Source organism: Lithobates pipiens, unplaced genomic scaffold, assembly GCF_037356315.1.
Source record: "Lithobates pipiens isolate NorthernLeopardFrog02 unplaced genomic scaffold, aLitPip1_a1.2 Scaffold_22, whole genome shotgun sequence".
In the NCBI taxonomy this organism is placed as follows: Eukaryota; Metazoa; Chordata; class Amphibia; order Anura; family Ranidae; genus Lithobates; species Lithobates pipiens.
The window spans coordinates 65,579,772-65,595,694 of NW_027507784.1; the positions used below are offsets into that span (position 1 = coordinate 65,579,772).

At 42.7% G+C, this 15,923-nt stretch overlaps 1 protein-coding gene across 2 annotated transcripts in view; it reads right to left on the reverse strand.

Moving 5' to 3' along the window:
- Positions 1–15,923, reverse strand: part of LOC143923812 (protein mono-ADP-ribosyltransferase PARP15-like) — an 85,725-nt gene that overhangs the window by 56,856 nt on the left and 12,946 nt on the right. The window lies entirely within an intron of this gene.

Sequence of the window (15,923 nt, forward strand, 5' to 3'; positions counted from 1 at the left end):
CTTCATGGCCAAGGTCAAAACAAACCTTAATGCCCAGGATCAATTTTGCAACTTTATTCTGGTCTCATTGCTGGAAGTGCGTGATCGACTGCGCTTCCAGGACAAACAGGAACACATATATGCGGCACAGGACTAAAGCCCAGTTCCTGTATGTTGAATATGTTATGCAGTCATAAAGGGGTTAAAAAGTAGTTTTATTTACCATATCACTTATTCCCCATTAGCTGTCACTCTCGTCTTCCATCCATCACTTTATATTGTGGGTGGGCCCTAATGGTTCCTACCAGGGGCGGACTGACCATTCGGCCACTCGGGCACTGCCCGAGGGCCCCGGGCCACTAGGGGGCCCAAATCAGGGCTGCCAGCCTCAGTAAAACCAGGGACAGTATGTATAAATCAGTTTTTTTTTTTTTTACATCTGTCACTGAAATGTCCCTTACCGACATCCTTTTGGTCTAAAAATCCTGAGATTATAGCTGCCCCATCTCTCCAGTACCTTGTCAGCCAATAGAAACATGTTTGTGTATACTGTGTGTGTGTATACTGTGTGGCCCCATAATCTCTGATTGCCCGGAGGCCGCATAATCTCCTATTGCCTGGGGGCCCCATGAGTTGTCAGTCCTCCCCTGGTTCCTACTTCCAATGCAACACTGATGATGTCAGGGTGGAGCTGATGCACAAAGCACCAAAGGAAACTGGCTTTGGGAGTTTGGTTGCTCAGAGACAATGAAGCCTGGGGGAGAAAGTGATAAGGTAAAACAGTTTTTTAATTGGAACCCTAGACAAAACAAGCACTTAGGCTGCATTCAAATCTCAGTGTTTTGAATCGCGGGCAAATTTGCAGAGATTCTACCCAGGATTTCAAAGCGCCGAGGTGTGAATGACAAGTCGCGGAAAGCAAATTTGAGATGCCATTCATTTGAATGGCATTGTGATTCTGCCATAATTGTTGTATGATAAATCACTCTGCAATCGCGGCAACACGAATCACGTGAAGCTTGTCACTCAACAAAAGGTTCAGGAGTGACTTTTGGGCGACGTGCTTCACACGATGCTGGTTGGCGCGATTGCAGTGTGATATATCGTGCCAAAACCGCAGTACGATTTTTGGTGCCATTCAAATGAATGGCATCTCAAATGTGCTTTCTGCTTTTGCCATACACATCTCGGCACTTTGAAATCGCAGGTAGAATCGTGACAAATCTGCCCGCAAATCAAAACGCTGAGACGTGAATGCAGCCTTAAAGTAGACATACAGCTTTCGTGAAATCATCCACAGTAGCTGCCACTCCACCAATAAGAGGAAGCCTTGTATTCACTGATAAAAATACACGGCTTCTCCTGATTGCTGGAGAGCTCTCATCCTGACTAGTTCAGGCAGCAGGCAGGATATTGCTTGGACTGCTGCAGAAACACAGTGACACTTACTGTATGTAGCCGATGGTACTACATGTACATTGCGAAGCATGAAGCAGTCACATCAATGTGTGATAACCCTTGAAGTGCAGGGGGAGCCCCCTATACAAGAGTAGTTTATTTATTTATTTTCCTTTTTTTATGCAAAAAAATTAAGAATTTGTATAAAAAAAAAAAAAAAAAAAGGAAAAAATTGTTATTATACACATTACGAATTATCATTTATAACTCTTCCAATTAGTCTCTGTAATTTTAAACACTGTATTTTACAGGGGGGAGCTGCATCATACCAGCTTCAGCTGTCAGAGTACCTCTGTACAAGTGAAAGCTCAGCAAATAGCATACCTCCCAACTTTTTGAGATGGGAATGAGGGACACCTATCAGCAAAAGTATGCAGGCATAGGACACACCCCTTGCCACGCCCCCTTAAAGGAGAATTGTACAAAAAAAACAAGATTGGTTAAACCCAAGTGCTTTTTTTTACCACTACCACTACTATTTCTTCAGATTGGCTTTTGGAATTTACAAATGCAGCAAGTTAGAAATTAGATGAAAGGTTATATTCATCTATATAGATCAGACCAAAATGAGGGACAAATGAGGAGGAATGAGGGACAGAGTGACATTGCTCCAAATCAGGGACAGTTGGGAGGTATGCAGTAGGTTTGTTTGCAAACAAGCCAATGCAATCTTCATAAATGGCCGCACATGATGAGCACATAATCAGGAACAGATCAGCTGGTTACTGATTGTCACTGTAGGACCAGCTCTGACAGTGACAACTCGGGCTCTAAACTAGGGGTCCTAGTTCTACAATGGAATGTAGATGATCTTTTTCTCTGCACAGGCCATTGCGCTAATCAGGGGCGTTGCTAGGTCTACAAAAGATCTGGGGCTAGAGCCCATGGCAGCAGAGTAAAGAAAGTCAGGCGCTTGGGCGGGCATACATATGTATATACATCGTTTCATAGTTTCATAGTAAGGTTGAATAAAGACCATCCAGTCCATCCAGTTCAACCTGAGTGAGTGTCTACAATTGTCCCTATCCCTGTACATTGCACACTCACATCAGTCCTTACCCTCAAAGAGCCCACAATCCAAAGTCCCCATTCATATACTAGGGCCAATTTTGGACAGAAGCCAATTAACCTACCTGCATGTCTTTGGATTATATACAGTAATATACGTATGTGTGTATATTCCCAGAGAGCCCCTCACTTACATCAGGCTCCCCAGAGAGCCCAGAAAACTGACCATGGATCACGAACCTATATGCACGTGAGCACTTTATGGAACGCCTTTGTATCAATATTTATATTTTATGAAATGTGTGTATATTCACGCTATATGATGTTGTAAGCTGTATGACGACAACAGTCACTTATATATATATTTTTTTGTATTCTTGGGATTGAATTTTTAGGCACATCACTTTAGTAAATTTAGTTTTTTTTGTTTTTTTGCTGCATGTTCAGCAGATCATTAAAGCTATAGCGCAGCACATGATTTATTTAATTATATTTGAATCTCACACATTAGTATGGGACGTTATTAGTGCTAGCAGCTGTCATCACACTATTATATGATAGGGGGTCTTTGATTTGGTAGCTCACAAGACCTTTACTACTATTTTGGGAACTCTGAGGTAAAGAGGAATGCGGGAAGTCAGCTGACAGCTGATGACTCATCGGTTGTTAAGGACGCGGCGGCCGGCTTCTCAGCCTACTCCTTAGCAACCAGCTATATACAGTGTAAAAAAAAAAAAAGAATAAAAAAAAATGCACAAAACAAATCGCTGCAAAATCGCAATAAAAATGTGGTACTTGTGTTTTGGATGCGGGTCCATTAAATTCTATTACATGCAAAACGCTGAATTTTGCAGAAAAAAGTCCCGACCCTTTCCAAAAACCCAGAGGCACAAAAATGCATTGATGTGAACATGTTCCATAGGTACCCATGTTAAAAAAATTCCCTGCATTTCTGAAAAATCAAAAAACGCATTAGTGTGAATCGAGCCTAAGGCTGGATTCACATCTATGCATTTTTAGTGCTTTTTGCATTTTGCAGATTTTCACTACAGAACGTGTTCCATAGGAAACCATGTTAAATGGACTGTAAAGGAAATCTGCAAAATGCAAAAAGCACTAAAAATGCATAGATGTGAATCCAGCCTAAGGGAGGGGAGGGCTCTGGTAAACTGGAGAACCTCTTACAACAGAATTCTCCTTTACACTAGTCCACAACATTCCCATTTACATCAGGGTCTGCAGAGTTCCCGCTTGTACTGTGGGGCAAACTCTGCAGACTCTTGATGTACTGTAAAGGGGGACTCTGATGTAAAGGGGGCTCTGGTAACACTGGGAACTGGGATTTAAGGGGGTATTCTAATGTAAGGACAGGTAGGGGGGGGGGGGGGGCGCTGCAGAACATGTGAAAGGCTAATGCTTCTGGACCATAATAAAGGGCCCCAGGCACGGGTCAGGGGGTCCTTTATGGTTTATTGCACTGGGGCCCTGAAGGTTCTAGTTAAGCGTCTGCAATTTGACATCTTAACTCCTGTTAGCAGGCACTCCTGGAGCAGGCACTTCTTCTGCTCTGGAGCTTCTTTTTCCCCATTAGGGGTGTGTGATTGGGGGGCCTCGTGTCTAAATTTTGCCCAAGGCCTTACAAAACCTAGAGCAACCTATAGCCCCCAGTGTCTCCATCAAGGGTATCTATCACCTGCCAATGCTATCACATAGGGGGTTTGTCAGCCCCCTTGTGACAGCAATAAATTAAAAACAAATATGTGTACAAAAATTATTATACTGTATAAATAAATAAAAACTATTAAAAAAAACATTTAAAAAAGCATCTTGGTAAGCCCAGGAGTGGGTGGTAATGGGGGGGGGGGGGGGGGGGATCCCCCACCTGACAGTGAGAGAGAGAGAGAACCCCATCATGCAACATGCATCCAGACTTTAAAAAGACCATAGAGTCCCAGTCTGTGTTATGGTAAAGACATTGTAGCCCCAATCATGAAATAGAAAGTAAATGGCAGCTTTCAGTTTACAGGCAATAATGCTGACGCATTGTCTAGGATTTTTACAAGAATAAAAATAGATAATTCAACAACTACAGTATCATGTCATGTTACAGTGAAACTACAGTTCCTTGTTATTTTCAATAGAACATCCTGGACTTGTTTTTCTATTGCTGTCAGTGTCTACACTGGGGCGTTTTTTCCTGTCTCTGAGATTCAGGATGTGGGAGGCATTGTCTAAAACAAGTGTCCCCATCAGATGATTTCCCCTCTATTCCTGCTCAAATGACAAATGTAAAACTTTAGGTCATGAAGGCACATATCAAGGCTGACTGTCCCCATTGAGAACCTCCTTTATTTAATTAAAGTGGATGAAGCACGACTTGACATCCCAGTCAAGAACACAACCCTGGCTTGCTTATTGGACTATGAATCAGCAGCAGTGCACTGATGAGGCCATCCCTCTACTCACTCTGCTCTATCCTCCTGCCAGCATGTGCATGCACTAGAACTTGATTGGCTCCTAGTACTCTCTGGCCCTCCCTGCCCCAGTGCCCCAATGCTTGGTACAGGAGATGCCAGGAAACTGATCTCAAGACACAAATACATTATTACTTTTTGAATGAACACTAATCACATTAATCAGATTTTTGAGTATCTACCAGAAGTTATGATTTAATGTCTTAAAAGGACATTCACACCCCGCAGAAGATATGGTAGGGGGAGAAGCTAGTCCTAGCTGGGATATGCAGGCATATATACAATCACTGCTGACTAGAGAAGACATGGATAAATATGTATATAGATTGGGAAATACTTATAAAGGTGAAATAAAAACATTGAAAACATGATTAATAGAAACCCAAGATAAAGTAGATCTTATAGATGCAAAAATGATGGTGATAGATCAAAACATTTTGGCTCTGGATGAGAAAGTTCAGGAACAAGAGTGCTACTTGAAGTATATATTTGATGCAACAGATGAACTAGAAAATAGAAGTAGACGTAATAATATAAAAAAAGAGGATTGCCAGAAACAACGGGTGCAGAGAATCTGAAACAGACACTTCAGGATATATTTACAACAACCAGAACTGACAGAGATAGAAATAGATCGGGCACACAGAATACAGAGATATAGCGATCAAGATCAGACAAAGCCAAGAGATATAATCCGCAGAATACATTTCTTTCAAATTAAAGAAAAAATTATGGCAGCAGCCCGGATGCAAAAGGACTTTGACTTTAAGGGATCCCAGATTATATTTTTACAGGACTTGTCACGATACACATGAAATCGCAGGAGAGCTGTGAAACCCCTATTGGAAGTATTGAGAGATAAGGGGATCTTTTATAAATGGGGGTTTCCTTTTCAGATAATAGTATATCAGAATGGACATAAAATAGTGTTTCGCAACATTAAAGACTTGCCGGATTTTTTAGGCCATCTTGGATTACCCTTGATAGAGCTGCCAACATGGACACTAACACATCAGTTTCTTGAGGGACAGTATAGGAGGGTATAGCTGAGAGGGAGGTGAGGGGGAAAATGGGGGGGGGGGGAGAAGAGGGAGAGTAGGGGGAGGGTAACAAAGGAGTGTTTTTTTTTTTTTTTTTTTTCTCATTTAAATGGATAATTTGTAACAAGTAATGGAACACGAATATCAGCGACAGAAGAAATTCACAGGATTAGAGGGTTAAACACATGGATGAGTATTAATAGGGAAGTAAGCATAGTAGAAGGGGAACGGCAGGAAAGGAGGGAAAGAGAAAAGAAATGTTATTTTTTTTGTTTTGTTTGTTTTTGGGATAAAATGTTTAAATGTATAGATTGATGGAGGTTGTTGTACTTAAAGTGGTTGTAAACCCTTACAAACCACTTTGCCCTACAGGTAAGCCTAGATTAAGGCTTACCTGTAGGTCCAAGAAATATCTCCTAAACCTACACGGTTTAGGAGATATTTACTAAAAGACAGCCGTAGACAGCGGTGCGCATGCGCACTAGCGCGTTTAGCAGCATGCCGCAGCTAACGGCAATATGCCGTTAGTGGCGGCTCCCGCGCACATGCGCGGGAGTGACGTCATCGCTACTCCAGCGCTGTGAGTGGCCGGAGCAGCGATACCCCGAAGAAGAAGGATGCCCCGAAGAAGAAGGATGCTCTGGACTACAGGGGACAGCAGAATAAGGAATGATTTGAGGGATGTTAACCACTTGCCGCCCGCCCTATAGGCAATTGACGGCTGCAAACTGGTTTCATAATCCTGACCGGACGTCATATGACGTGATCAGGATTATGAGCCGCTGCGCGCCCCGGGGGCGCGCATCGCGGCGATCGTTCTTGCGGGGTGTCAGTCTGACACCCGGCAACTACGATCTCGGTAAAGAGTCTCTGACGGTGATCGGCTTTCCCTCACTCGCGTCTGTCAGACGCCAGTAGAGGAGAGCCGATCGGCTGCTCCTCTGACAGGGGGGGTCTGTGCTGATCGATTATCAGCACAGCCCCCCCGAGGATGCCCACACTGGACCACCAGGGACACCACCAGACCACCAGGGAAAAGGTAATCCTCCCTAGACCACCAGGGATGCCAGTCAGCACAATGGGTGTCAATCAGTGCCCATAATGGATGCCAATCAGTGCCCACAATGGGCATCACTGATTGGCATGCATTGTTTGGCACTGATTGGCATCCATTACTATAGTATAACACCAATGCCGCCTATGAGTGCCCACCTGTGCCGCCTATGAGTGCCCACCTGTGCCGCCTATCAGTGCCCACCTGTGCCGCCTATCAGTGCCCATCTGTGCCGCCTATCAGTGCCCACCTGTGCCGCCTATCAGTGCCCACCTGTGCCGCCTATCCATGCCCATCCATGCCCATCTGTGCCGCCTATCCATGCCCATCTGTGCCGCCTATCCATGCCCATCTGTGCCGCCCATCCGTGCCAGCTATCAGTGCCAATTTGTGCCACCTATCAGTGTCCGTCCGTGTCGCCCATCCGTTTCGCCCATCCGTGCCGCCTATCAGTGCCACTTCATTGGTGCCACATTGGTGCCCATCAGTGCCGCCTTATCAGTGCCCATCAGTGTAGCCCCATCAGTGCCCATCAGTGAAGGAGAAAACATACTTATTTACAAAGTTTTGAAACTGAAACAAAAAAAACATATTTTTTTTCAAAATTTTCGGTATTTTTTTATTTGTAGCGCAAAAAATAAAAACCGTAGAGGTGATCAAATACCACCAAAAGAAAGCTCTATTTGTGGGAAAAAAATGATAAAAATTTCATTTGGGTACAGTGTAGCATGACCGCGCAATTGTCATTCAAAGTGCGACAGCGCTGAAAGCTCAAAATTGGCCTGGGCAGGAAGGTGTTTAAGTGCCCTGTATTGAAGTGGTTAAACAAGTAATATATAATGTTATATGTTCCTACAGATCATTACATTGTATGGTCATTTTTTTATTTTATTTTTTAAATAAAAAGAGAGAGAGAGAAAAAAGGGGAAAAAGAAAAATAGTTTTTTTATTTTTCGCGTAATAAAATGTTTAGGGTGTGTGAAATATACGTTTTATAGGATGGTCATATGTTTGGATATCGGTCTATATGTTATAGTACCTTGGGGAGGAAGGAGATGAGAGGGGGAATTTTTTTGTATTTTCCTTTTGCTTTCTCTTTCCTTTACTCCCCTATATGGGGTTAAGCGAGATAGGGGAGAAAATGATGATGGTATTAGAATCAAATATATAAATGGTGTTTTAGGAGGGAAATCACTGATTTTATAAGCTAAATGTATAGATTGATGATGGTTGTGGTATTTAAAGAAAACTGAAGTAACACACCATGGAAAATATGATGATAAGGAATGATTTGAGTGAGGTGAAATTAGTATTACATGATGGTCATGTTTTTATAGAATAGCTCACTGTATTGTTTAAAAAGATAGTGGGGTTTTTTTTTGTTTTGTTTTTCCTCCTCTCCCCCGGGCTTTTTGTCCCCCCCCCTCCCCCCCCCCCCCCTAGATAATTTGGGTTTTTTTTGTTTTTTTTTATGTTGGAAGAGGCTTTATTCATGAGAAATTAATAAACCTGGAGCGGAAGCACGTCCTGCCCTATATCCCCCTACATAGGGATCTTACTTAGTAAGGGTAGACTCTAGTGAATCAAGTAAAAGAGTTAGGCCGCGTACACACGGGCGGACTGTTCGCCCAACTTTGTCCGCTGAACAGTGTTTCAGCGGACAGTCCGCTCGTGTGTGGGCTTCAGCGGACAGTTTCAGCGGACAGTCTGACGAACAAAGTTTTTCGGAATTCCCGTAAGACAGTCCGCTGAAACTTGGTTTCAGCGGACAGTCCGCTCGTGTGTAGGCTTGTTCGACAAACTAAGTTTCGCGCATGCTCAGAAAGGATTTACATGGCGAAGGTTGCATTGCAGTGTATTGGACGTCGAATTTCTCGTCCCGTCGTACGTGCCGTTCACGTCATCGCGCACGCTTTCAGCGGACTGTTCGTTCATCGTGTGTGGTCAAGTCCGTTCATGCAAATTTTGAGCGGACTGTTTGTCGGATTGTTTGACGAACAAAGTTGGGCGAACAGTCCGCCCATGTGTACGCGGCCTTATTGTGCAAGAGTGTGTGTGAATGAGGGGAGGGTGGGGATAATAAGCTGGTGTGTAATAGGATTTAATTCAAAGGAGGGTTTTTTTTTTTTTTCTCTTCGTCTTCTTCTCTCTTCCTCATTTTTGCGCCTTATATATGGGTAGTATCAAGATATGCTCTTTCAATGTTAGAGGTTTAACCAATGAAGATCCGCGCTATAGCCGAATGACGGCTACAGCACGGACCTGCTTTGCCGGGACTACGTCTATTGATGTTGTCCCGTGCACGAGCGGCCTGCGCGCCCCCTGAGGGGCGCACGCGGCGCAATCTGTGATCAGCGAGTCTATGAGACTTGCCTGATCACGGATCGGAGCAAGAGGTCGATCCCGACCCCTTACCACATGATCAGCTGTCAGCCAATGACAGCTGATCATGTGACACAACAGAGCCAGTAATCGGCTAATTTTCCTCCCCGCGCTGACAGCGCGAGGAGAAAAAAAAACAATCACCGGCGGCCATGAGAGTGACTTCAGTCTCGATCACGGCCAACTCATCAGTGCCCACCTGCCCCCTGCCAGTGCCACCTAAATATTAAAAAAGTGCCACCCATCAGTGCCCATAGTGCCACCCATCAGTGCCCACATTGCCACCCATCAGTGCCCACAATGCCACCCATCAGTACCCACAGTGCCACCTATCAGTGCCCACAGTGCCACCTATCAGTGCCCACAATCTGCCTCAACAACAGTGCTGCACCTCAGTGCCACATATCCGTGCCCATCAGTGTCATCTACCAGTGCCCATCAGTGCCCATCAGTGCCGCCCATCAGTGCCCAGCAGTGCCACCTATCAGTGCCACCTATCAGTGCCCATCAGTCCCATCTATCAGTGGTACCTATCAGTGGTACCTATCAGTGCCCCTTAGTGCCACCCATCCGTGCCACCCATCCGTGCCATCCATCCGTGCCACCCATCAGTGCCATCTTATCTGTGTCCATCTTTGCCCATCAGTGCCTCCTTATCTGTGCCTATTGGTGCCACCTTGTCTGTGCCTATTAGTGCCGCCTTAACTGTGCCTATCAGTGCCCACCAGTGCAGCCTATCAGTGCCCACCAGTGCAGCCTATCAGTGCCCACCAGTGCAGCCTATCAGTGCCCACCAGTGCCGCCTCATCAGCGCATTTCAATGAAGGAGAAAAATGACCTGTTCGCAAAATTTTATAATAAACTATTAAACATGATGTTTGTTTAGCAAAAAATAAAACTCCCAGCTGTAATTAAATACCACCAAAAGAAAGTTCTATTTGTGGGAAAAAAATGATAAAAATTTCATTTGGGTACAGTGTTATATGGCCGCACAATTGTCATTTAAAATGCATCAGCGCTGAAAGCTGAAAATTGGTCTGGGCAGGAGGGGGGTTTAAGTGCCCAGTAAGCAAGTGGTTAAACAATGCTGCAAAAAGATCACAAATCTTGTATTCATTACATAAACAGGGGGTGGGAATAATCTTTCTCCAGGAGACGCATTATCGGTCCGATCATATACCAAGAATTCAAAATAGGAATTACCCAATATGGTTTCATGATACTTACCCCTACTCAAAATCCAGAGGGGTTTCCATAGTAATTCACAAATCAATACCTCATCAAGTAATAGAAAGATGGATGAATCAGGATGGTGGAGCAATATTACTGAAGATAATAATATATGGTAAGAAATATACATTTATTAATATATATTTACCCAATGTAGACCAGATCAAGGTGGGTACTCGATTGGTGAAGGAATTAATGGAGAAAGCATAGGGGATGACTGTAATTGGGGGGGGGGGGACTTTAATTTTGTCTTCAATAGAGAAGTAGATACGACAGCAATATCAGGAACCCAGAGGAATACGGCAAAAAAAAAGATTTAAGGAAGTTTTAGATAAATACCGATTAGTGGACATATGGAGAACACTGCACCCAGGGGAGAAAGATTATACATTTCTTTCAAAAGTCCATGATACATATCACAGATTAGATTACTTTTTGATAAACAATTTCCTCCTCAAAGATAGGTAGCTTTCTCTGGTCAGATCATGCCCCCATTTTTTGGGAGATCGATATAACGAAACGTAATGCACCTAGAGGTGTATGGAAACTAAATGATAATTTGCTACAGGATGAGCTATGTATAGCGGAGATACGGGCAGCTATTTTGAATTTTACACAGGATCATTTGAATGATAATACATCTCTTCCCATTCAATGGGAAACTATAAAATGTATAGTGAGGGGCCTATTAATAAAACATGGAGCCAGGTTAAAGAAAGCTATAGGAAATAAAACAATATTACTTCAACAAGAAACTATACAATTAGAAAAGCAACACAAGCAAAAGGCGGAACGGGAAATATTAATGACATTTAGGTCTGGTTCACACTGAGGCAGCACAACTTACAGCGCGACTGCCTCAGGCGACCCAGACGCAACCGCTGCAGCGACTTGCAAAACGACTTCTGTATAGAAGTCAATGCAAGTCGCCCCCAAAGTTGTACAGGAACCTTTTTCTAAGTCGGAGCGACTTGTGTCGCTCCGATTAGAAGGGTTCCATTGTACAGAATGGGACGCTACTTGTCAGGCGGCTAAGTCGCCTGACAAGTCGTCCTAGTGTGAACCGACCCTAACGAAGAAAAAATTTGAATTACGTAAATTATGGGATGAGCAAACACTAAAGATAAGGGATAGAAATCATATATTATATCATCAGCAAGGAAACAAACCTGGCAAATTACTAGCTAGTGCTCTACGTCAGCAAATAATTACTACAGCTATAGTTAAGATAAAAAAAAAAACAACAGGGGAGATGATATATGATCCAAAAGATATTTTGAAAGAGTTTCATGGGTTTTATTCAGAGCTACAGTGGTGTGAAAAAGTGTTTGCCCCCTTCCTCATTTCCTGTTCCTTTGCATGTTTGTCACACTTAAGTGTTTCGGAACATCAAACCAATTTAAACAATAGTCAAGGACAACACAAGTAAACACAAAATGCAATTTGTAAATGAAGGTGTTTATTATTAAAGGTGAAAAAAAATCCAAACCATCATGGCCCTGTGTGAAAAAGTGATTGCCCCCTAAACCTAATAACTGGTTGGGCCACCCTTAGCAGCAACAACTGCAACCAAGCGTTTGCGATAACGTGCAATGAGGCTTTTACAGCGTCCTGGAGGAATTTTGGCCCACTCATCTTTGCAGAATTGTCCTAATTCAGTTACATTAGAGGGTTTTCGAGCATGAACGGCCTTTTTAAGGTCATACCACAACATCTCAATAGGATTCAGGTCAGGACTTTGGCTAGGCCACTCCAAAGTCTTCATTTTGTTTTTCTTCAGCCATTCGGTGGTGGACTTGCTGGTGTGTTTAGGATCATTGTCCTGCTGCAGAACCCAAGTTCGTTTCAGCTTGAGTACACGAACAGATGGTCGGACATTCTCCTTCAGGATCTCTTGGTAGACAGCAGAATTCATAGTTCCTTTTATCACGGCAAGTCTTCCAGGTCCTGAAGCAGCAAAACAGCCCCAGACCATCACACTACCACCACCATATTTTACTGTTGGTATAATGTTCTTTTTATGAAATGCAGTGTTCCTTCTACGCCAGATATACTTGGACACACACCTTCCAAAGTGTTCCACTTTTGTCTCATCGGTCCACAGAATGTTGTCCCAAAAGTCTTGGGGATCATCAAGATGTGTTGTGGAGAAATTGAGACGAGCTTTGATGTTTAATTACTACAGCTATAGTTAAGATAAAAAAAAAAACAACAGGGGAGATGATATATGATCCAAAAGATATTTTGAAAGAGTTTCATGGGTTTTATTCAGAGCTACAGTGGTGTGAAAAAGTGTTTGCCCCCTTCCTCATTTCCTGTTCCTTTGCATGTTTGTCACACTTAAGTGTTTCGGAACATCAAACCAATTTAAACAATAGTCAAGGACAACACAAGTAAACACAAAATGCAATTTGTAAATGAAGGTGTTTATTATTAAAGGTGAAAAAAAATCCAAACCATCATGGCCCTGTGTGAAAAAGTGATTGCCCCCCTTGTTAAAACATACTATAACTGTGGTTGTCCACACCTGAGTTCAATTTCTCTAGCCACACCCAGGCCTGATTATTGCCACACCTGTTCACAATCAAGGCATCACTTAAATAGGAGCTGCTTGACACAGTAAGGTCCACCAGAAGATCCTTAAAAGCTACACATCATGCCGAGACCCAAAGAAATTCAGGAACAATTGAGAAAGAAAGTAATTGAGATCTATCAGTCTGGAAAGGGTTATAAAGCCATTTCCAAAGCTTTGGGAATCCAGCGAACCACAGTGAGAGCCATTATCCACAAATGGCGAAGACATGGAACAGTGGTGAACCTTCCCAGGAGTGGCCGGCCGCCCAAAATTACCCCAAGAGCGCAGCGACGACTCATCCAAGAGGTCACAAAAGACCCCACAACAACGTCCAAGGAACTGCAGGCCTCACTTGCCTCAGTTAAGGTCAGCGTTCATGCCTCCACCATCAGGAAAAGACTGGGCAAAAATGGCCTGCATGGCAGAGTTCCAAGGAGAAAACCACTGCTGAGCAAAAAGAACATCAAAGCTCGTCTCAATTTCTCCACAACACATCTTGATGATCCCCAAGACTTTTGGGACAACATTCTGTGGACCGATGAGACAAAAGTGGAACACTTTGGAAGGTGTGTGTCCAAGTATATCTGGCGTAGAAGGAACACTGCATTTCATAAAAAGAACATTATACCAACAGTAAAATATGGTGGTGGTAGTGTGATGGTCTGGGGCTGTTTTGCTGCTTCAGGACCTGGAAGACTTGCCGTGATAAAAGGAACTATGAATTCTGCTGTCTACCAAGAGATCCTGAAGGAGAATGTCCGACCATCTGTTCGTGTACTCAAGCTGAAACGAACTTGGGTTCTGCAGCAGGACAATGATCCTAAACACACCAGCAAGTCCACCACCGAATGGCTGAAGAAAAACAAAATGAAGACTTTGGAGTGGCCTAGCCAAAGTCCTGACCTGAATCCTATTGAGATGTTGTGGTATGACCTTAAAAAGGCCGTTCATGCTCGAAAACCCTCTAATGTAACTGAATTAGGACAATTCTGCAAAGATGAGTGGGCCAAAATTCCTCCAGGACGCTGTAAAAGCCTCATTGCACGTTATCGCAAACGCTTGGTTGCAGTTGTTGCTGCTAAGGGTGGCCCAACCAGTTATTAGGTTTAGGGGGCAATCACTTTTTCACACAGGGCCATGATGGTTTGGATTTTTTTTCACCTTTAATAATAAACACCTTCATTTACAAATTGCATTTTGTGTTTACTTGTGTTGTCCTTGACTATTGTTTAAATTGGTTTGATGTTCCGAAACACTTAAGTGTGACAAACATGCAAAGGAACAGGAAATGAGGAAGGGGGCAAACACTTTTTCACACCACTGTATATAACATTCCAAATTTAATAGAAATACAGGACTCCAAAGAATATCGACAGAGAATAAAGAAATATATAAAAGATACCGCTATACCATCTTTGACCTTAATGGAACAATTGGAAAATGAATTTTCTCAGCTTGAGATACTGAAAGTAATTGATACAATTAAAATAGGTAAAAGTCCAGGCCCAGATGGCTTTACGCAACGATTCTATCAAATATTTAAAGATCAATTAGTTCCAATTATGAAAAGGACTTTTAATTCAGTATATCTGACTCAACCATTTGTTCCGCAGAGTATGCAGGCATATATCTCACTTATTCCTAAGGCAGAGAAAGATCATACACCAATCTCACTAACAAATGTCGATCTTAGAATATACTCAAAAATGATAGCTAATAGACTCTCACCAAAATTACCGAAAGCTATTCATTTAGATCAGGTGGGCTTTATAGAGGGTCGAGAAGGGAGAGATAATACCTTGAAGACTCTGACCCTGATTGAACACGCCCGGAGACACGCCATCCCATCCTGCCTTTTGGCAATTGATGCTGAGAAGGCGTTTGACAGGGTGGGATGGCGATTTCTTTGAGGAGGTACTGAGACAATGGAGAGTGGGACCAGCACTCTTGGAAAAAATAATGGTCCTATATCAGAAACCCACTGCCAGGATAAGAGCAAATGGGGAAAAATCTGAAACAGTGACCATAACAAATGGTACGCGGCAGGGTTGCCCTATGTCCCCATTGTTATATGTTTTGGCGATGGAGCATCTGATGGTAGCAATTAGGAATAATAAGGATATATAGTGGATTAAGGTAAAAACTTAAGAATATAAAATATCTGCATATGCAGGTGACCTGTTAATTTATATCACAAACCCAGTAATGACAATACCAAATTTAATTAAGGAATTTTAAAGTTTTGCGGAATTAAGTAATTTTGAAGTCAATTATATTAAAACCAAAGCCCTGAATATAATGCTCCCCATCAATACTGTGGAGCATCTGAAGAAGAGTTTCTTTTTTAAATGGCAACATGAGGTAATTAAGTACCTGGTTGTATATATACCCAGAGAACCGGAGAAACTCCGGGAATATAATTATCTCCCAATAACCCAGAAAATTACTAATATGCTACAACAGTATGATAGGGGATGCTTTTCTTGGACAGGACGCATAAATATTATAAAAATGAATATACTTCCGAAAAAATTATATATTTTTCAGACAATTCCGATTTTTCCTTTAAAAAATTTGTTGAATTCTCTAAAGAAAGTAATTGGACATTTTATATGGGCAACTAAGCCAGCTAGGATAAGTAGGGAGACCTTAGTTAGGCCAAAATGTGATGGTGGCTCGGCCCTTCCAGACCAATCAATATATTTAAAAGCAGTATTAGTAGC